Genomic DNA, 24,216 nt, shown 5'->3' on the forward strand with positions numbered 1-24,216 from the left:
ATAAGAACTTTTCAGAAGAAGAGGGGGTTCTCTGAGTCTCAGAAGAATGTTTTAATTACCTCAACATCCTTCTTTACTGAGCTATAAGATAATAGAATAATTGCATAATAAGAGTGCTTAAAACCTCATCATTTGGACCATGCAAAGTGAAGTGAGGAACTGTAAACTAATATATGGAAAGCTGACCTGAATGGAAAGCAGAAATTTTTTTAGTCACTTATTTTCTGAGCTGGAAAATTTGAATTCCAAACTACAGATAAATGTACCAACAGGCAACTATTATTTTTAATATAACTTTAATAAGATGAATAAATAAGCTTTCTGCAGGTTGGAGATTCTAATACTAAAATGGGATGATATAATTTAAAAACAATCTAAAACAAGCAAAGTCACTTCTTAAATCAATTCCTTAATTTTACTTGTAAATTTTTACCAATGTGCCATAAGTAAACTGCTTACAGGATACTTTAATCATTTGCCAGTCACAGTCAAGTGACTGAGATTCTTGTTAGGCCATTTGCCTTGGATTTGAATCCAAATGACAGAATTATTTGGATGTAACGCAATTAAGTCTGTCCAGTCATGATGGCCATTTAATGAGCTTCAGTAAGGCAGAAGGGAGTTAGCTCTACCTGTCTAAGCAGGGATTTAATATGCCATAAAGCTAACATAATAAATAATTTAAGTGCTGAAATATTACAAAGCTAAGACTTTCCCACTGACTTGGTAATACGGATTGTCATGCATAGAGACAGCCATTAGAAATCCAACAGATAACAAAGTGAAAAAGAGTAGATCACAATATTTGACTGCTAAATAGTTAAAAACGTGCTGTCTCTCTTCATAGGAATGTGTTACAGTTTGAGATAGTTGTAACTTGCACTTGACAGACATTTATGTGGCCCTGCCTATAGGTCTGCTCTCCTGTGTCATGTTGCTAGAAGGCATGGTCCTGGGAAAGAATGAATGAATGAATGAATGAAGACAGGGAGCATTGCATAAAGTTGTATGAGAAATCATACGCTGCCCTGTATTAAACAGAAAACCCAAATGATTTCTATCAGACACTAAATTAATCCAGTGGGGATTTCTGACTGTTCCAGGCAGAAGACTACTTTATTCATAAGAATAATTGGATATTGGAGAAATCATCATGTTTCATATCGTGAGTTGTAAATGTCGGCTCATACATAAAGGATTATCATGGGGTCTGTGTGTCTTTGCCAAGGCAATTACCCAGTTGATTAAGTTCAGCAATGCCCTGAAACCTAGCTTTAGGACAGAGCCAAGGTCCTAAACCAACAGAGGTTCGCCTCTTCGGTGTCAAGCAGGAATGAAGTTGGCAGCATTGTTCTAGGAGCCTCCCCTGTCACTTATGACACTGACCAGCTAAAATGAAATGGAAATGATGCTATCAGGAGAGACGTATGGAGGGGAGGGATAAAAGGACCGTCCACCTTTAAGAAGGAAACATGAAAATTAGCCTTGAGTTATGGTCCTCTAGGAATTAAGGAGGGTGTGATTTTTACATCTGCTGAATTTTTCAAGTCTTCTTTTCTTTTTGGTGACAAAAATATATGATTCAAAGACAAAACATTTTTTTCCACCACTGAAAAAAGTTCACAAGTTATGAGGTAATTGCATTAGCATGCTGAGAAAAAAGAAAAGCATGCAAGAAATCCTGATTGGCGTTTCTCTGTTTAAAAGGAATTATTTTCCAATACCTGAGCATGCCCAGAGGAGCTAGTCTCTGAGCAGCTGCGAAACAGAACCTTTTTACTTCAGGGTTAGTGCAGGGAGCTCATTAGCACAGCCTCAACCCTCAGCTAAACAGCCTTGTTTGCATATCGAAGCAATAGAATGTGAAGGTGTTAAAAAGGAAGAATTGCAGCCCCTACTCCTGACTGACATGTCTATCTGGGCTCTTGTGTTTACAAGAGAATAACGAAGCTGCCCCAAAGCCCCTACTGGGCCTGATTATTATGCAGAGGCTTCTTAGATTATGTATAATTGATATCCATTTTCCCTCCAGCTAACCAATGGCAGCTCTCAGGAGTAATGCTCACTCTCCTGCATCTTACCAACCAAGCAAACACTGGAAATTGCTATCTTTTACCAGGCTTAATAATTTTTAAAGACCAAAAATTGACATTTACATTTTTCAGAAGCACAGATGACTGTACTGTTGGTATAGTTTTCCTGCTAATAACAATCACTAAATCAAACAGCGGAAATTTAAGGGTGATGTTGATCTGGGAATATGTTTGTGTATCATTTCTATATATTTATATGCACACATTCTATGGTCTGTGTGTGTATATAATGTGTGTCTGCGTCCCAGTTTTTCCATATATTAACAATATGGTAGCAAAAAGCAAGGACAAGTTCTGAAAGCTCATTTTCTACCATTTTTGTAAAAGATTTGCAAGGTGAATTATGCAGGCAAGGACATTCCTTCAATTACTTTTACTTGTCCTCTTTCTGTACTTAAATAGTTATCTTCATTCTTACCACTTAGGCCAAATTTTCAATTCCTAAACCTGACACGGGCATGAAATTGAATAGTGCAGTGCTCATTTTTTATTACTCAAACAGTCCTCTGCTCATCTAAGAGAAAATCCCATTGAAGTTTTTTCTCAAAAATGAGTCACTAAATTTTGCCTTTAAATTACAAAGCAGTTACGAGACAGGTTTTTTTTTTATTTTGTTCGTCAGTTTTGCAGGGGTCTGATTTAGAGCTGTTGAAACAATATTTGTGGGGGAGGATTGTTCAGGATAATTTTTAAAATTTTGTTGGTGAAGAGCTGATCTTGAAAATGAAATGCTAATAGCTGGAGATAAACAAGCAAAGTCTGTATAACCCGCTTGATATACTGTACTTCAGTGCTGACCTTCAGCCTGTTTGCTGTTTTGGTCCTGGATATCTCTTCAGCACAGTCAATTGCATAGAGATTTTTTTATATCCGTACAAATAGTTGCCAGAATAAGGATGTGTCCAGTCCAATCATTTGCATGTCACCTCTCTCTCCAGAGGTGAAGACGTAGTTCACTAATCCTTTCTGCTACCTAACCTTGGCAGAATTTTAATTTTAATCTGCTCTCTGAGGAGATGCACAAGAAAATGCAAGGAATATTAATACATGGGCTTAACTGGGTTGAATGTGAAAAGGTGATAGTTCCTTCAGTTGCTTAGATATAAACCTATTCAAAATCATAGCCATTGTGAGTGCACTAAATCCACTTTCTCTGCAAATAGCAAGTCAGACTGGCTGAAAGGAAGATGCCAAATTAATTGAACCACTTATACCACCTGAACCACTACCAAAAATCTACCTACTGTTTCTGTACACTGAAGATCCTGACCAAAACTAGGTAAAAATAAGAAAGGAGTGTACTACCTTTACAGGGGATTTTTGTTCCAGCAACTTTTCAGAAACCATCGGATTGTCACAAAAAGCTGAAAAGTTTGCAAGCGTCCTTACCTCTAATGGAGCGTAATAGACAGACTGCAACAAAAAAAAAATCTGCCTTCAGAAAATGCAAGTCCCAACAGGCAGTCATTCATATAATGATCTCTTGACCTGTGTTTAACAAAAGCTACACATCAGTACTAAAAAAAATTGAAGTCAAATAGTCATTTCAGAGTTACCCCTTTGGCCAGTGGACCACAGACCTGCAGTTTGCACTATCATGCAAGGATTTCAGGCTATATAATTACATTCCAAGCAGTTTTAATCCTGCACTATGTAGCTGACTTAAGAGATGCCGTAGGTCTTTCTGCTTTACAATGTAAGCTTTTACTTTCTGCATAAGCCTCTGTAAAGTGATCACTGCTGTTCTGCAGGGAGCTAACTGGTCACATAGCTCTGTCTCCCCACCTCCTTTCAGGTGCTAACATTCATTAAAAGAAGCTTTAATTAAATATTAATTTATTACTTATTTATTACTCACTGATTTTCCATGCCAAGAACTGCTGAGCTTGCCATACGGATACTATTTGATCTCTGAGGGGAAAGGAGTCTGTGTGCCCATGAATGGGAGGGGACATGATCTATATTAAGATGCAACCCAAATTGCAAAAGAGCTAGGAAACGGCCAGTATTTACTCTAAAGCTTAGGGGTGTCTCTGTTATCAAGCATATTTGTGATCTTCACACCTTCAATATGCTATTTTGAGATGTTACTTGAAAGTATTTGTGGCATTTTCTCTACCGCCTTCCCTTGGAAAAAAGGTAGCAGGAGAAGAATTACACCTTTTTCTCTCTCTTCACATTCACTCTCACATGCGCTGAAGCACAAGTCTTCTCTGAATTCCATCAGTGTCCAAAAAAGCTATGACACTTTCATTTTTCTTAGAAAGGTAAAACTATCCCACTGCTTTGGGTTTGGGATCATTTCTTGTAGGTCTCCACCATGAGATCTGTCAAGCAACTGCAAGCTATCGCCTTGTGTGTGGAGAACATCAGCTGCAGAGGAAAAAGACCCAATAGGAATTTGAGGCTGAACCATAAAAGCTGACTTTAGTAGAGGCAGAGACTGGCTTTAATTACATGGAATCTGGACTCTCTCTTAGAGAGATGTTACTCTTCTCTGTAGTTCTTTCCACTATAAGCATAAAATAAAGACATAAAGCTACCATTGCCCAGACTCCTTCTGGAGAATGGTCTGTGATTGTCTCTCAGAACAGAACCTGTTTCTCAGGATAAATTTCCTGTGGAGTGATATAATGCATACCGAGTGTTTTTCTTTCATAATATAAAATACTTTCTGAAGTCTATTTACTATAATCACCAGGAGAAAATTTGTGATAATTATCTGACAGAGGTAATAATAAGTATATATGCAAGGTGATGTACAGATTGGAGTTCTGGTCCAGTTTAGTAGGTGACCCATCAATATTAATTAAGAAACAATCAGCAAGGTTCCTCAAGGAAAACATTTAAGTATTCGCTTATATGTATAGAGATCTTCAGTTTAAAATGCTGATTGGGACCCTTGCAAGAGGTTTTCTTTTTATTTCCATTTGCTTGAAGTTTAAACCAGATTTTTCTCACCATATCTTGGTGATTCCACTTCCAGATCCAGTTGAAATCAAGACATGCAGACACGCATGAAAATCTGTATTTTAAATCAGCTCTGCAACACATTTCTATATTTATTCTGTGCTTATCATTTTCCTTGGTAGTAACAGGGGTCTTTTGAATCACAGCTTCCATGCCACATTGGTGGCACATGGCACACAAATGAAGCCACAGCATGAAAAAGACTGCAGGACATGATTATAGCAAAGAATAATTGAAGGCCTAGGAACCTGTGGTCCAGAATAAATTTTAGTCTGCCACTCAGCATGTTCTGCATTCATTACTATTCAGTAGAAGCCCAATACACAAAAAACCAAAGTTTACTCCTAGAACTAGGAATTCTTACCAGCAAAAAGGCAAAACAGTCCAAACTGGAGACAGAATAACTGTTGGAATTAATATTTAATGACTGCTTCGAGAGGTTAGCACAGGGAGGGAGGAGAACAAAGTCTGCCCTTCAAAGACTGCTCTTGTGTAAGGTCAGTGCAATTTGTTTTACAACTCGATTGAAATACAATATAAACTCTTTCTTTATTAGATAGATAGGTTTTCTTTGCTTTAATTCGTTGCTGCTACCAGACTGACATTGTGATATACCTGATATTTCCTGTGTCCTGAAGAAACAGACTGTATATTGACATAAACACAGAAGTACTGGTAGTCTCTTTATTATCCAAACTATTTGTTCCACATTGTTTCCTATCTTCAAAAGGGGAACTTAACACAATCAGTTTGCACAAGTCAAACAACGCCCAGGAATTACTGTAGCTTTTCATTTTCTCTCTGCTTCACTGGGCTATGGCTACTGTACATTGATCTGAATAATCACTGATCTCAGGGCTTTCAGTTATATTCTTGTGAAAATAAATGCCTCAGAATTGTAACAACTTCATGTAAGAGAATCTCAAAGATAATACCGGGAGAAAAAGCAATGATCTTTGGAGAGACAATAAAAGCACCATTATTCAAGACCATCACCTCTCCCAGCTCAATATGCTAAAATTTCAGGGGCTAAGAATCTGATTGTGTCAATAAAGACTCAAGTCTGAAAGTTTTCTGGGCATTATAATGAGTGGTCTTATATCTATTTATATGTCTATAGTTTCAAAAAATCTTTGGATATCTTTGATGTCCATCATTGGATTTCTGTTAATTTCATGCCAGAATAGCTATATGCATATAGTATGCATAGAGACAAAAGAAAACTTCCACAGCTGAGCACGGTTCACTCTGGCTGTCTTGTTCCTCAGGAGCCCTTTTTCAGGCAGCACCTCATTGCTCCAACATATTAATCACCAAAGGCCTGGTCTCATAATGAAGTGCTATGGATTTGCAAAAGCTCTAAAGGCATTACATCTATTACCTGAAAGAAAAATGAGGTGAATGCTCAGCACAGGAAAATTAGCGCAGCAGTGCTGTCAGAGGCCAGGCTTCCTCTGGCGAGGTTATTAGTGAAGCTTAGAAAATTTCCAAAACTCTGGTGGTTCAATTTTGCCTGGACCAAATAGTCATCTCCAAAATTGTGCTTGAAATCTATCACAACAGATGTCAAGGCTGTGCACCAGAGCATCATGGAGCTTGGGTTCCTAATGTTCCATGGGTTTGGTGAAATAAATAATTCTCAAAGACTGGCATCAGCCTGATCTTTATCAGTGATCACAGAGGCTTAGATTCAAATATCTATGTCATTATCATTAGCTTGTTTTTGTCCTCTCTCCTTCCCTATGATAACTTTTATCATGTTCAGAAGGAACAATTGTTATGACGTTTATGCTATTATTCAGGTGAGCAAATTAATTACATTCCACCTTATTGCAAAACATTTTTGCAGTTTGCCACTGATGACAGTTATGTAAAATAAGACAGACCGCATCTTCCAGCAATAGGATGGGCAGATGCCTTTGGCTTTAAGCTGTAACAAGAGGAATAAGTAAACATGGCATTTCCTGAGTCACACTGAAAAGAGCTGCAGCATACACCTCCTTGGGCACTTAAGGCTTCATCCAAGCCTGTTCTAAAAATCAGGCTCTTAATGCTATGCTGAGAGGCCTCCTCCTCTCAAGCTCCACAGCCCTTTGCAGAGGGAGAGCCAGCACCACTCAGCACTGCACTGTTGATCTGAGCTCTTATTCATGAAGATGGATCAGGCACAAGAAACCATCCACCAAATATACCTCAGTCCTTCCAGAATGAGTACTTTGAGACTGAGCCAGAGCTGCCCTACAGCCCACTCAGCACCTTGCAGTGTCAGAACAGCCACAGTCATGAACATGTTGTTCTGAATCCACTGAAGTCACTGTAGTTACTCTGATTTTTCCTCCGTTGCAACTACTGCAGCTGAAAACAAAATCCAGTGCCAAGCAGATTGTATTTCCCACACACAGGGTTTGGGAGCTCAACAACAAAAAATGCATCCCTTGACCTTTAATTGGAAATGCACCTCTTTTGGCAATAAACAGGGGAGAAAAGAAGGGTGTGTGGTGAGGTTTGCTGTTAAAGACTCACCAAGCATGCCGAGTGCTAAACGAGTCTTGTACACAAACACATACAAAGACACTCTCTGACCCTCAATTTTTTCTAATTCAAGAGACAGCTTGCTATCTCTACAAGCAACATAGTGTCTTTCTTTCATTGTGGTGGAATTACCTATAGCTCATGGCCTTGTCACATGACCATAGTATAAGCCATGAAGCAAAACATATCCTCTCAAGATTTACCACTTAAAAATGATTTATAACAGTACCAAAATTACACTGCTGCATGATTACAGGATATCGTATGACAAGTTTTAGATGAATAAGCAAGGGATTTATTTCTCTTGATTTCCTTCACATTTCAGATACCTGTAAATACTCATACAAAATAGCATGACATATAACTATTCATCACACCTAATTTTTACCATCTAAAAACACAGACTCTGAACTTAAGGCAGCCCAAAAGACAGCACAGATCATCCAAACCTAGGTGTCTAGAACAAGTGTAATGAAGCTGAGATGGCTTAGACTAGATGTCTAAGCTTAGTGTCTGAAATTAGATAAGATGAACACTCTCTGAAGTCACTAGGACCAGACCAAGGCTGTAAAGAACTGAGGCCCCTGTGGGAGCATCGGAACCACCTATGCAAACCAATTTTTATTACAGACTTTGAAGAAGATATAATTCTGCCTGTAACTTATGCAGAATGAAGTTCTCCAATCAGTAGGTGACAAACGATAGTTGTAGCAGGTGCATAAATCCAGTGTTGTACATTCACTAAGTAATTCATCCGGGAGACCTTGTACCTCCAGTGTGCTCATTCCTCTTCTTGCAACAGATAAGCTACTGTACGACATTTAGAAATGGGTATCTATTACATCTAAGTGCAGCACAAAGGAAAACTTGTAGGTGTGCAGGGCAGCAGCAGACATTCAGTAACAGATTAAACCCATTACCCAAGTGTGAGAACTTTCCTTTATCAGAATCGCCTTTGCATGTGATACCTTCACCCAAGCACCACCACGCTGTCCTCAGTTTCTCTCATTTTGGTGGTTAGGATTTATTCATGAATGTTAAATCATAAATCTATAAACTTTCAATACCAAAAAGGCTGAGCTGGACATTCATTAAGGCTTTTGGTGGCTGTCATTGAGAGAAATAGCCATAATAATTAAACAGCTGTGACAGCCACTTAAAATGAAACAGCACAGCTGCACATTTTTTACATTGATTGTCAGAAAACCTTGTGTATTTTTAAAAGGCAAGTTTCACCAGAAGATGAATTTTTTTAAAAAAAAAGCTCAGATTATCTTCCAGAAATGAAGAGTCCGGGCATAGTCAAGGATCTAATAGTTGTGAAAGACTCCATGAAAACTAATAAGCAGCCTAAAAAAAAAAAATTAGCAAGGTCCCCCTGAATTGAAGTAACAAAACACCTTTATGTAGGGAACTGGCAATCCTTTTAACCATCAGTCATCAGTTCATTCATAGTTGCCATAGCAGAAAGCAACTGAAGTATTTCAAAGAGTGTCGTTTCAGAATTGCTGCCAGAAATTGGAGGTGAAGGCTTTGCATTATCAGAATGGAAGAAACGAATCTGGCATGGATGTAGTGTAAACTAACAGTAGCAAGGAAAGTGAGAGGCTGAAGTTCAAATCTTCCTTTGTGCCATTCCACCCTCTTTGATATTATAGTTCCAAAGTTTGAATCATGGGAACAAAAAATTGGTCCCTTGCCTCTAAGTCAGTGCTTTTATGGCATCTAGCAAAATGAGGGTTTGGCCTATGCTTACAGTTCCTTCGCATTACAATACAAATCAGAAAATATTAAACATAATCATTCATTAAGGGTGTAATCTTTCCCATACATCTCTTCCCATGGAATAGGTCTTTCTGTCCATCAACTACTCCACATGTGATAGCTAAGAACTACATTAAGAATACAAAATCTATGAGGAAGCCTAAATATGTTTATGATCATCTTACATACTAAAAAGAATAATTTACAACCAACTCTAATAGGACCTTCCATCTGGAAAATCTGTACTTGCAATGCTGGAAGTTAGACATTTTCCACATTAATAAACAAAAGCAGGAGCAGGATTAGTGGTGCTGAAGTTAGGATGGTTTACAGATACAGAAAGGCAAGGTGTCTAGGAGAAAGTGGCATTCTTTTATTAGACCAATTTTTTTAGTTAGTAAAAAACAGATGACCTTTCAGACATAGAAAACTTTCTTCAAGGTTTTCAGGCTACAGCGTTATTTGTTGGGACTACAAATCACAGTCCGTTATTGCCTTCTGTTCTTGGTTACTTCCACACAGCATAAATATTTATCCCATTGACCGTTACAGGCTCCCTGAGAATGGATGTCATTTATCATGTAAAAGTCCCCTTTATAAAATATACTTCTACCTCTAATAGCAGAGGTCTTTTTATCAGCTCTGTTACAGTAGGTGTATTATGTCTTATTTGCATTACTGTTGCCTAATGAAACCCTGCCCAGAACTGTGCCATATACACTCTAAAACTACAGTGGGAAATATTCTTGCACTAAAAGGTCTGTCATCTAAATAAAGAAAACAAAGAGAGAATGAAAACAAGGGCATGTTACAGATAGGGAACTGAGACAGACAGATTTGCTCAAAAATATTTTCCAAAGGTATACAACAAGTCAGCAGAAGAAGGTCTGATCCCTTCAGATGCCTGTTCCCTAATCGGTCCCTCAAATCTTCCCTTCTTTTGTTATTTCCCTCTTTCATATGATAGCACATAAAAAATATCTACCCACATATATGAACAAGATAACTATCACAACTATGATCCTATGCTATTATATCCCACTAAGGATGAATAAAAATGCAAACTATGGAGTATATCAGTTTTATACTGTGCTTTTGAATGTCACAGATCTCCACCCATAACAAAACTGCATCACTGTTTCCATAGTAACAAGATAACATGCACCACTTTGGTGCCCATTACTGTCTCTGAAAAAGTCCAAGCTTGAGATGAGAATACCATATTGGACTGTGTAAATGAATTCTGATTTCTGCTTTTTATACAAAATATATCCCCAAATGATGTACCAACTTGAATAGTGCAGTTATTTGATTGGGTGATAGCAAAGACAGTGTTATAGAGAGAGAAGAAAACAAGTTTTCAGCTGTGACAATGAGCTGGAAATGCTTTTCTTTTTAGATAACAGGAGCTATAAGGCAACAGATTCCTATATGAAAAATATTTATATTAAATTGACAAGAAGGAATTACGGGATGGTAGTAACATTAAAGACGAGCAAAAGACTGTAGAGAATTTTAAAAATAGAGTAGTCCCTGAAATGCATCTGATGATTTGGGGAAAAGGTGTGATATGAGTAGATGCATAACAGTAGCAAGCTAGGAATCTGCATATCCCAGTAGCCGAGATGTAGGAGACGGTAGATATGGGAAGTACAAGAGGCCAGCGAGAGGTTAGCAAGTTACAGTGGAGCTGGAAAACAGCAGGAGGAAAAACAGACAAGGAGGTCCCACCTCTCCCAAAAATTTGACCTGAGGTAGAGCAGTCCCACACAATCCACTTCCCCGTACTGAGCTGCAAAGCCCACTCCATGAGCTCACTTTCTTTTCCTATTTTGAGGGTGTTTTTAGGACATCAACTGATTTATAGAATAGTTTGAAATGCAAAATGTATATAATGAGTTATAAAACATAGGGAGTTTTGCGACTGGCTCCCTGTGTAGCAGGAATGTGATTGAAATACTGTAACGTGATGCATTCTTACAATTCAGTTATTACTTTCTTCATGTATTTTGTCTGTCTATATATTTTTTATACCTTTTGATGTCTAAAAGTTAAATTAATTCAAAAGGCCTGTGCAGTTAGAAGAGCCTCCCTCTGACTTCTAGAGACGTGCAAGGCTGGGCTTGTAGTCTCCTACCATATGCATCCCTTTTAGTGGTTCAGACTTCAAGGAGCTGACGGCATTTCGTCATTTGATCAATAGCCTGAGCACTTGCTCTGTGCTCCAGCATGTACGATGGAAGGGGCCCGGCAGTGCTACCTCTCTCAAAAAAAGAATTAAGACAAAGGCACTTTCCCCGGCAGTCTTACCTGCCTGCTCTTCATTTATGTTGAATGTCGCTGCACGCAGACGAAGGATCCACGCAGCTGCTCTGAAGCAGCAGCAATCCTGCCCAGACGAGGTCAGCAGCCATGGGAGAGCGCAGAGGGGTGCTTTAATCAGGCAGTCCCGCAGCTGCTGAGGAGAGATTAAATTGCCTCTTCTAAAACACTGGCCAACTCTCACTGCAAGGAAAGTCTTCAGTTAAATGTTCTTTTCTTCTCTCAAAACTTTGCCTCGCATCGTTTGTGAGAGGGACCTGGGGAAACCTTTGTGCAATTATGAGCGCCTTGTGTTAAAGTATGAACATGCAGTTCTGTGGTCTACTGCGCAGTAGTTTTCCTCATAAAATATCCTGTTCTCCTATTCCTGTTTCATCCAGGCTGGTGGGGACTTCAAGTGGCTCTAATGAGACAAGCACATGTGAGAGAAACACACATAGAACGTGAACTGAGTTTTTGCAACAATATTCCTCAGGGCTAGGCACGCTCCCGAGTTCAAAATGCCACTCACTTACTGCAAGGAGATAACTGAAGCGAAGATGAGTATAAACATGTATCTGAACATGAGTGAGATTTGCACTGAGGCACCCGGTGATCTCACTCCTCACTCTCAGTGAATCGGTCCTGCCACCTGCCCCGGGGAGCTTTTCCCCTTCCTCCCTCACTGCTAACAGTGGTGCTCCTTTTTGTCCAGAGGTCTCTACCACTTCAGGGCACATGAAGTGGGCACATTTCAGGTCTGATGCTGACTTCTGCTCTGGCACTGCTCATATTTCTAGGGAGTTCAGAAATTATCTTGTGTGTCACATAACTCATTGAAGCATTCAAGCACAGCAAAAAATGCAGCACCTATTGTGTGACAGGAGAGTAAAAAATAAAGAAGTCCTATATATTGTTTGTATATGGTACCTAACATGGTGTACTAAAAAGCTTGGCACCCTATCTACAGAATATACAGCTGAAATGTATTTAACCCTCAGCACACAGAGAAGCAGTAAACAGCTAGAAGATTGCTTCATAACAGGGACATGACAAATGGGAAAATCTGGTCATTAATGAGGGAGAAAATCTTTAACAGTAGAAAAGCGAAACCTGCAGTCGTAATGGCGACTCTCACAGATATACCTACACTGTTACTGTAGGTGTTGCGACCAGTTATGGGACTGTTGCCCCTTTGCCTTAAAAAGGAGCATGCTGGAAGACACTAAATGGCTTCCAGCCTCTAAACTTAAGCTTTGTTAGGACCAATGACAATAAAATAGAACAATATTCTTTAAATGGAGAAACTCAGATTTGAGGAGTGAGACAGATAAAATAAAAGCTTTAAAAACAAATTTCCTTCTTCCCACGGAGAACTTGAAGGAGTTTGGGTGTGTTTTGCTTTGCTTTGATGTTTTTGGACAGTCCTGATTTGAAGTCTAAAAAGTTTCAGTGACTTCCTGGATTACACTGACTTCACATCATCTTTTTCTGAGAAAATTCTTCTCCTCTCCATCACCTCTGAAGGTTCATTTTGGGTCTGCTCCTTGTTGCAAACAAGACTTCTGTTCCTCTGAGAAGTCTCCCAATCTGCACTACTGCCCAGACTCCCAGCTTGCTTATTATCTATCTTTAAACCCTTTCCTTTCTCTTAGGGAAAGAAAAATTCTTCTTTTCTTCAAGTGCTCCAACTGCAGCCAGAATAACATAAAGAAGCTTTCCTTTTTAATATTACAAAATGTGATGTATACAGCAAACTGAAACAAACAAATCAAGCAGCTTTACCAGGGTCACTGGTATGGAACAAGATAATCTCTTCTTTCGTCAGGATTCCTACTTGTGACTTCCCATTACATATGAACTCTGGATGCAATGTTTGCACTATTTCTGCCATGCAGTGGTGGGAGGTGGATACAAATAGGTATTCTTAATAATTGGTTGGAAAGAGATAAGCATTTTCGAGTGCAATACATTTAACAAACTTTAAATGTTTATTTCAGGCTGAGATGAATCAATTCCTACGGGGGGGGGGGGGGCATTTTTGCATGGCTTTTGTTTTTTTGGAGCTGTTTAAACTTTATTTTCCCAAAGGAAATCAGATATGAGTGGACTGAAGGCGGACAAATACATGCAAGATATTTACCTCTAGAAGATCTATAAATATGGGGGTTTAGTTCCTCCTCTGCTTTTTGATCATGGCAGGGTGATAATAATTATCTAATAAGTTTGGGACACTGAGACCTCTAGAAGAAATATCTCTGTGTGATGAAAAATGCCATCAGTAAGAGAAGCACACCCTACAGAACACATTGATAAAAAAGAGGTTTTAGGACTGATTGTTTTAACCCCACCATCCATGGAAAACAAACTACTCAGAATTTTAAATGCTTCTTGCTTTTCTTCAATACTATCATCTTCGCTTCTTATCAAAACAAGCTAAAAATTTTCAACTAAAAGAGCAAACTAAAAATTCACCACTCAGCCCTCTTTCTTTACCCTTCCTGAAAATCTGCAAGTCCTTGTATTGGACTGCTGGATATTTCACACTCACTAGGGCGCTGAAACATCATGTGAATAATCATTTACAGCACTTCAGGAATATGGAATAATTCCTCACTGAGATTATGCCGGTCTTCAGGTTACCGAAAAGGCCATATGCATATTTTTCTGCAAGTCTGTTGGAAATTATTACTATAAGTGTGTTTATTGAATAAGAGTAGAGGGAACATTCTATTGAGTTCTTTGGAAGATTCTCCTGATATAGTTTATAACTGTTTGCAGATCTCCTCATTGTCTCCCACTGATGTTCCTAACTCATTCTGTAACATACAAAAGTTGTCATAAGCCTGAGGCTGTTAATATCATAACATTGCATTAAACTGCAAAGAGAGAAATACAAAGAAATATCTTAGATATTCACCCAATATTGCTACTCCTCCTGTCTCAAAAATTTCAGTTCCAAAAAGTTTACTTTCAGAAAATATCTCAAGCAGAACATGCTGTGCTGTGTTGATTAGGAAAGCTAGATTTAAACCTAGCCAGCTTGTTATCCAAACATTTTTTTAAAGACAAATGCTATCTCATTAATCTACCAGTTGTTTAGAAAATATGGTTGACTAACAATCAAGAGTGTACCTATATATCTATAAAAGAAGTATCCCAAAGTGCCAAAGTGCCAAAGGAGGCTGTCCTATCCAAAATTCACACTGGATATCACTTTTCCCCAAATCCTCCTTGACAAGATGGAGGAAAGCATTCACACGACCATTGGGAGCCCTGCGACACAAGCCAGGGAGAAGGCAGCTCAGGAGCAATTCACATTGCTCCGGTTACTTGTTCACTTCTCCCAAAGAATGGAATTCCCTGCATATATCAGCTCACTCAAAGACCACCCTTATTACTAGGTAAGACTGAGAAAAAAGAATGAGTCCTATTTGTACTATCAAGGTAAAATATTAAAGGCAAAGAATACAATATTGGAAAAAAATTAACACAGAAAAGTAACTTTGAGGATCTTCCCTAGCTTTGGCATTGTACTAGTTTTGTTGGCAGGCTAGAAACCAAGTTACTTTGCTCTTAAAAGCTTTCTATGATTTCTTTACTAAAAGCAGAGTTTCTCTTCAGCTATTGCAAATAACTGCTTGAAGTGCTCTTCAGCTCAGCCCCAGTCCCTGCAGACTCAGTCCTGCTTAATGCCCACTGAATTTGTGGATTTCCTGTGTCTTAGCTAAAGACAGCTCCTCGCAATACTGGTTGGAGCAGTCTGTGCTACCTTCTTCTCCCAGTGCCCCACTATGCTGAACCTGGAACCTGCTGTTACGTGACTCAGTTTTCTGCACAGTGGATGGGGGAGAATGAAAGGTTGCTAAGAAAAATTACCTGCTTAGGGAATGAATATTAGAAACATATCAAGTATAAGAGTAAGATTTTGATGTATGTTCTCAGCTTTTGGCAACTAGAGGTTTAGAAATTTCCACTACTGGAGACTGAAGCAGGAAAATCATATGTAATAGCTATCTACATATATACTGAGGAGAGAGTAGGTGTACATATACACACACATATATATAATATAAAATCCACTCATATTTTTGGTCTCCTTAACACTTTATAGCAAAGAGTTCCATGTATGGCTTTGTCTGGTTCCTGATATGTGATAATTTTCCATAGTTTTACAGGTTCTTTTATTCTGAAAAATAATGGAAGATGATTCCCCATCACCTTCTCTGTTCATGACTTTCTAGGCCTCTCTCATATCCCTACAGCCTCTAATAAAATGTTTCTTCTCTAAAATGAAGAGTCCTAGTCTATTTAGTTTATCTTCACATGAAAACTGTTTCATATCTATTAGTATACTTCTTGTTCTCTCTAAATATTCTTGCTGTAGTATACATTTTTTCAGAAGGAATACCAAAACTGTGGACAGTTTTAAAGATGTGGGTGCACCACTGATTTATAAAAAGACGTAAAGGCTCTGTTTGGATGCTCTGGTCTCCATTCCTTCCTGACAGTGGGAAATGATCACAAACACAGCATGCTGTATAGGATCTGCTTAGAGCTAGCTGATAGAAATAATTGGAATGAGGACATGCCACCACAAAATCCCACCCCTCTCTGGGGTTCAGCAAGCTCCAGACTGGGATTAAAAAACATGGAACTTTCTCCTGAGTAATTCAAACCCACAACCACAGGAGACTCCATGGCCTCATACACAAAATATCACATTGTTTATTCACTGTGGGTCTGGGAAAGCTCTGGTTCAGTTTACCTCTTTCTGCTTGTGAAGATTGAAAGCTATCCTTCTCAGCTCCAGAAGTGACAAGGAAAGACCAAAAGTGACTGTCCAGGGGAAGCGTCCGACCCTCCTCTGGAAGGTTTTTGTAAGTGGAACAGCTTCAAAAGATGGAATAGAAAGTATTTTCTCTTTAGACTACAGCAGTAATAGGGCACTGTCTGCAAAGGTAAGAAACGTGGATTTAAATCCACAGAACTAAGGAACAAACTATGGTCTTCCACATGCTGGTGAAATGCTCTAACTAGTGAGCTCTGTACAAAGGGAAAAGAGTGCTCGCACTATCCAGGTTTGTGGAAATAAAAAGCCAAAACTAGAGATAGTTGTTCCATTTTTACAGTCCCTGATCAATTAGGCTCTTTCTGATAATAGGGACTTTGTAAGATGTCTTAAGCTCAAAGGCTGAGGTACCCAGAAGTTATTCATCACCTCTGAAATTCTCAGCTTAAAAGCCTAGTTTTTGTAATTGCAAGAATAAAAATGGACAATAGTACACTAATGCAATGACACTCTTTCAAGAGCAGGAAAGCAAGGCTTTCTTTTCTGTTTTTCCTGACATACATCGGCCTCAGAACTGAGACTTCTACCACAGTATAGTGGCAATAAAATACGGTAGTTTTATCCAATCTGACAAATTGCAAAGCTTACCAACAGTGAAAGACAGGAAATTTCTTTTGCCTCTTTCCTTTGCTTTGTTGGTAAATTTTTCCTCACTGGAAATGAACTTGGGCTTGAATTCAGAAGAAATGAGGCTTTGATCTTAAAGAAGGTAAAAATCAGTGCACAAAGAGTACAAATATCTCACTAGGTCAGGGGAAGTGATGTCACACCACTAATGAGTAACAATGATACTTCTGAAAAAATTAACTTCAAAAACTGCCTCCTAGATATTAAATCAAGGGGTGCATTTGCATGTTAACTGCCTCCAAGCAATCTATTATATTGAACTACTTTACATGCAAGACTTCCAGATCATTCTCAGGGTAAGTGCTTAGAAAAATAGGGGCTTTCCAAGTCCCTGAAAAGATTGTCTGACTGATTGTCTGTCTACAGGTTTTCTTCTAAAGCTATTTTAAGTATATGATCCCATCCCAGCTATTTAACTCAGGAACCTGTCAATTACGCACTGCCTAATTGAACTCTCGGATACTGTAGGATTGCAAGCCACAAAGCATATGAACAAAAATGCAAAGAAAGGGTTTTCTGCTGTGATTTCATTCTTCAAACCCAATTTGAAAAGGTCAGATTTCAGATTGCACAACCCCATTGAGACTTAGGGACTAAACTGGGACAATCACAAAAAAAACGCTTAACTTTTTCTTCCCCGTTGAAAGGCAGGAGGAGGTCTTTAATACCAGCTACTTGCTGAGGCTGATAGCAAGGGCTGAGGGTGGGGAGAGGACAATGAAAACTGAAAAAGGGAAACATATGAGTCAGTTTTTGTACTGCTGAGCTAGTAAATGGATGAATGACTGCCTGTGTGACATCTCCTTCAGAGACACTTTGCAGCCCTGCTTACTCTTGTTCAGTTTTTTTTCTTCAAAGAGAAAGTATGGGAGACAAAACAGAGTTAGGGGCTAAATAAGGGGAAAATACCACTGAAAGATATTTTAACAAAGGCTAGAAATAAATTGTGTATTTCATAAAGATTTGACTAAAGCCTGAGCCAAACCCCCCTGATGTTAATTGAAAACCTCCTTGATCGCAACAGGCTTTGTGTCAGAACCTAAAACAGTGTTTTACTGAAATAAGAATAGCAGTATCTACCTCAATATATATTAAATAAATGTAAACTATGTATTTAATGAACATGCAAAAGGATTTACATGGTCTCCATGTGTATTGATGCATAAACCAGAACAACCTCAGCTGATGTAAATCCTTAGGACTCCACCAACTCTAGCGGAGCAATGACAGTTTATGTCAGCAGGGAGATTTGAACCAAAAAGAAGGACTAGGAACTTTACACAGCGTAGGGCTGAGTGTGCTCTTAGACACTATGACATATGACTGAGCGAGCTCATAACGTCAAGCTGATGAGTGGTTATTTTAAGGAAGAAAAAGCTTCTAAGAACATATGCTCCTGTAGCAGGTGGCTTGCAATTATGATCATCTCCAAATGTTAACAGAACTATGCCTGGCACCGTCTTTGATATTTAAGGGGTAATTGAGTGTTAATTCTATTGACCTTATTTGCAGAACCTCTTCCATCCCGGGAGCATCAGTGACTGTCAGGCAGCACACTTTACATAGCTGTCTACTGAACGTTTTTCTTTTTAGTGATTTTTTTTTACCTGAGGCATTTCAGTCATGTAACTTCAGAAATCAATTTTGGCCCAAAGCAGCACAGGCCTCTGTCACAGAGAAGCAAGTATTTGCATGCAAGCTTGCTATTAAAGCAGCAAGGGAGAAAAGCAAGTCCACAAAAGCTTAAGAAACAGGAATCTGAGTTAAATCATCACACAGTCAGCTAAATTATTGGCCATGTAATTAGCCTTTTTGGAGGTCTGTTAAATTGTTAATCCCTTTGCTGGAAGTAATTACTTTATTGAATCTAAATTAATTCAATGTTTTAAGAAATAATCATGCAATTCTAATGGCTACATAAAATTCAAAAAAATAGAAACTACTTTGAGACCTAATTTATATTAGACTTCTGAAACAATTAGTCTTCTGGAATGGTATTTTGTGCAAAATTTTGCTGTGGGTGGGTTACGTTTGAGGCTGGGGGGGTTAATACTATATTTACACAGTGTATGAAAAGCAGCTTGTATTTAAAAATTCACTAGACTGGGAGTATTCACTGCATATGGGGAGTGAATCAGTGCCAAATCATAGCTGGATCCATGCCAAGAGAGAGAGACGGGCGGTTAGACATCTGTAAAGTGTTGGATGGGATGGAAGACAAACCTGAAATACTTCTGTTAGTTATACAGCTAGGGTATTTCCTAGCCATTCATCTAGATCTGAATTTTCAAACCAAAATCCCTGTGTCTAAAGATGGACATTTACATATTTTGCAGTGCACAGAAACTGCATCAGATCCTAGAAAAATAACTTAACCTGAACAGATACTACTGAAAAACCCAAGGGTAATCAGGTCTTCTTTGACCCAGTCTGGGATAGGAACACATATATATGTGTGTATATATATAAATATATATATATATATATATGTATGTATGTATATCTCATCCAGGTGTCTGGGACTTCCAGCACTACCAGGAATTATCTCATTATCCCACAGCACTAGCCTCATCAGATAAAGGTAAAGGTAGTTGGAAGGCCATGGAAACACAAGAAAGAGAGAGAGAAGAAAAAATGTGTTGAGTCTTAATTGAGCTTGGAGAGGAAGCAGAAGGAGGAAAACATAGTTGGCTAGGTTATGATTTATTCCCTCTAGTGATCTATGTTTGCAGTGGATTGAAACATGCTCTTGTTCCTAATGTATATTTTATACCTTGTTTATCAAGTGTGAAGTCAAGGATGAATAAGTTTAAGCTATGGGCAAAGTATGGCACCCCTTTAGAGCCAATCTCATCATACATTACTTGTTAACATGCTCACTGGATTTTACAATTTTTTGATTTGTGTGCATGCCAGTTCTACTCTGAGCCCAAGGAATATGCTGTCTTCAGTGTGTTACAATAAACACTGGAATGCATTACGCTTCATATAATTCCTTATATGCATAAGGTGTAACCTTGGCCCCAGTGCTCATCACTGAGTGGAAGAAAAGAATCTGAGGTGAATTTTGGAGAGAGAAAAAAAAAAAAAAAACAGAGCCAGATAGACACACCAGTGGAAGTACAACCTTCTTTCATTTGCCCCATCGCCCTGTAAAAGTAAAGAGAGGTGACCAGACTGGAAGAGTAGCAGGAGGCAACTAACGCAATGAACAGAGATCACTGGTAGCAAGTCTGCAAGGATTCAGAAATAATGGTAACTGTTGACACTTAGTTTTGTTTGGCTTCCTATTTGTAGAATATTTTGCTACCTTTAAAAAAAAAGCCTAAACGTTCCATGTTTATACACACATTTAAAATTCTATATTAATATGAGCAGATAGGTAGGGTCATTTCTTTTATAAACTACTTCTTGGACTCTTAAGGCTCCAGCAGTATACATGAAAGAATACTGCACAATTAGCCCTGATAAAAATGAAGGGAGGTTTGAAACTAGTCTGACGTACTTAAGTGTCCAGTTACCCTTGGGAAAGCAAGTGTGTAAGAAAATGACATCTTTGAAATATGGCTCTGTATCTCTTACACACAGCTGAAAACTGCCGCTTCAGCAACGAAGCATGACAGCTGCTCAAAAGCATACTGTGACTCTAAATGCTATTCTCTTGATTTGCTTACGTTATCCTTAGTAGCTCTGTACTTATGAGCGCTTTTAGCCAAACATGTTTTAATTAGTGCACAGAAGAGAGTTTTATGATACATAGTTCTCAAATGATCCACTGCAGTAGCACACTTTTTTTTTTTCTCCATGATCACCAAACTCAAAGTTCTATAGACAAAAAAAAAGCAGTCAGATTCGTCTGGTTAAAATCCATGTATCTACAACATCTGATGCCATTAACTTGTTCAGGCCAGCTTTTTTAGTCCTTCTTCACCATTTACACAGAGAAAAACACTTAATCAATAGATTGGCTAAAAGCAACTTCAGACATTTAGCAATATGCTTCTCTAGTATTTTAGCATTACTCGGCAGGGAACCAAAGGTAAGTATTAAAATAGCAATCATCAGCAATGTTCTTTTTCCTTTCAGAAGGTCAGTCCTCACTTCTCATTTGGCTGAAGTTCTTGTTTTAACTGCAAGCACTTCTTCACTCTTTGCTTCAGCTGAGGAACTCATCCTGCACTCATACCAGCATCTGTACCATGCCAGCTACCTCAGAAGGAAGGAAAGGAAGGAAGTGCTGTGGGACACCAGTTTGCCCTGATCATGCATTCCTCAAAGACCAGTATTCAATAAAGAACCATGAAAAAAGCATGGTTAAAAAGAAAGAAAGAAAACTATATGAATTATGACAAATTATTAAAGGCCAGTGTAAAAGGATAGAACAAACATGTAGGGAAAAAAAATCATATACGCCCAGACACGTAATCATGATAGAATTTGCAAGGGACACAAAGCATCATGAGAAGAGACTTTCAAGTGCATTATTAACAAGAGAAAAATCAAAGAATCCAATAGCTAACCACAATATGAAGTTAATTACAATCAAGTGGCAAGTGTTGAATTTGAGGCAAGGGTTGTGGAGAGAGGTAATATTTTTTATTAGATCAACTAATTAAGTATAAAAAATACATAAGCCTTCAGGAACACAAACCCAGCTCCTGAGGAACATATTTTTCTTTATTTTCCAGCTAAATCAGTTGGTCTAATAAAGGACATTGCCTTTTCCCACAATCTTTCCTTGCTTATATTCTTAGACTATCATGGTTACAGTACTACCACTGTAACTTGAAAGTGCTGAATGATTTTTTCACTCCCGCCTCTGCTTAAAAGATCAGTTTTGATGTCAGAGACAACCCCATTAAAATTGTAGATAAAGAGGTGAAAATCAGGCTAGAGAAAGGAAAGCATAAGGCTAGAATCTACATAGATAATGTAATAGCGTTCAAATTAACCAGGCCTTATGTAATTTAGCACTGAGAACACAGGAAATAGTTTCAGAGCCATCATCAATTATCTTTAGCAACTTTAGGAATATAGACTCCAGAATATTAGAAAAAACAAACATTTACTTACATCTAAAATGCCGAAAAGGAGGAAAAACCCTAACTTCAATCACCAGGAAAATATTGGATCAAATAATGAAAAAATCTATTTGTAAGAACCTGGAATATAACAAGGATGTGAATAAGAGCCAAGAAGGTTTTTTCATAAACAAATCTCATCAGGACAAACTTATTCCTGTCTAAGGCAGATAGCAAGCTTTAAGGATAGAGAAGAATCAATATTGTCATGCATCTGGATTTGGGCTTTTGACATCATCTCACAGGAGTTTCCCATAAACAAGCTAATTCAAGGTAGGTACAGTAACTTGGGAAACCCCTTTCAAAGAACAGTTATCAATTAGAAAGATTAATCCAGTCAGGTTTTGTGAGAATCTGTCTGTATGACATACAATTCATTATAGTCATTAATGAACTGGAAGACAGATTAAGATGCTTTTTTGCATTTGAAAATGACACAAAGCTAGAAAGGCTTCAAACCCTTCAGAACACAGGATGCACATTTGAAATGATCTTCATGAACTGGAGAAATCAACAAGACAGAATTAAATAAATTCACATGTATGTGATCAAAAAAAATTATCCACACAAGTACAAGCTGGAGAACAACTGGCAAGACAAGCACTGTGTAGAAGAGAATCTAGCAGTTAGAAGGGATCACAACCAAGCAATAAAGTCATACCATTGCATAAGAAGTAATCATACTGGATGAGAGAAAATGAGAACATTATATGTTGAACACACAAAACATTCCTTCTGCTCTATTCAGCATTGGTAATCCTTCACCTGGAGTCCTGTGACCAGCACAGGTTATCACATGCCAAGGAATACATCGACCAATTGGAGAAAGTCACAAGAACAGAAATAAGAGTGAACTTCCAGAAAAGGTGATCTAGCAGGAGACCTTGAAAGAATGTGCTTAATCTAGGAGGAAGAAGACTAGGAAGAGATTTGAAACAGTTTTCAAATTTTCAGAAAGATTCTTTGTGAAAGAAGATAATAAATTGTTTTCCAAAACCTCTAGAAAAGAGAAAAGATCGCAATAAGGGAGAATTAGTTTAGAGGTGAGAGAAATCTTTCTGTGTGTAAGGGCAACTAAGCAATGAGTAACAGGCCTACAGAGATTTTCCTGCTTGTTGGAAATTTTAAGGAGGAGTTAGCCAAGCGTCAGTGAGGATTGATTTGCTATATTGATTCTGCTTGGGACACAGTTTTGAATTAGTGGGTCTCAAATATATTGCACAGTAAGTTTTATTAACAACTAATATTCAACTTTCTACACCTTGCTCTATTGTACAGACTATGATGCTACTCTATGTGTATATCTCTATATGTATATCTCTACTAAGGCTATTATAATGTAAATCAAATATGAAAATTGAAAATACAATGTTTGCCACAAACAAGGATTCAAAACTCCTTTAACTAAGCAGCATGCCTATTGAATACAGCAGAGAAATAAAAACTGCAGCTATATATGCTCTTCCCAGATTTCTTACAGTAGACCTTCACTTTCTGTCCAGAAATTTTGTTGTTCCAAAGAGATCAAAGTTTAGTTACTAATTACACCCGCCAAATGTGAATGTCTTTGTAGTAGTTCATATTACATTGGCTTCTAAGGTTACTGCACACTCAAGAGTTTTCTGTTTCTTCACATTAAAAAAAAAACAAACAAAACAAAACAAAAAAACCAATTCCTGTGTCCTGCAGCTTTTAGCTCTAGCTTGTCGATTGTTTTGATAATCTCAGCTCTTATCACTTTCATTCCCACTCCAAAGTTCTCAGTGGATCATTATTTATGTAGAGTTCTTGATGGTACCTACATCACACAGTCGTGTGGCACGGTTATGGACAAAACCTATAGCCTTAGTATGTGTATCAGCATACCGTATGGAGACAGATCCTTTAAGCAGTCTGGATATGATATTCCTCTAAGTTTCTCAAAGAGCTGAAATAATGAAAATTAGATCTCGGGCCATTAACAAGCAAGGTGGGCCCCCCATCTCACTGATATAAC

General features: G+C 38.2%; 1 long non-coding RNA gene across 1 annotated transcript in view; it reads right to left on the reverse strand.

The window, feature by feature from the left end:
* The window catches only part of LOC112984052 (uncharacterized), a 155,133-nt gene that overhangs the window by 49,614 nt on the left and 81,303 nt on the right, over positions 1 to 24,216 (reverse strand). Inside the window, exon 6 of the long non-coding RNA XR_003259388.2 lies at positions 11,670 to 11,817. This is a non-coding gene — a long non-coding RNA (uncharacterized LOC112984052). The remainder of the gene's footprint in view (positions 1 to 11,669; positions 11,818 to 24,216) is intronic.

This window comes from Dromaius novaehollandiae, chromosome 2 (genome assembly GCF_036370855.1).
Source record: "Dromaius novaehollandiae isolate bDroNov1 chromosome 2, bDroNov1.hap1, whole genome shotgun sequence".
Lineage (NCBI taxonomy): Eukaryota > Metazoa > Chordata > Aves > Casuariiformes > Dromaiidae > Dromaius > Dromaius novaehollandiae.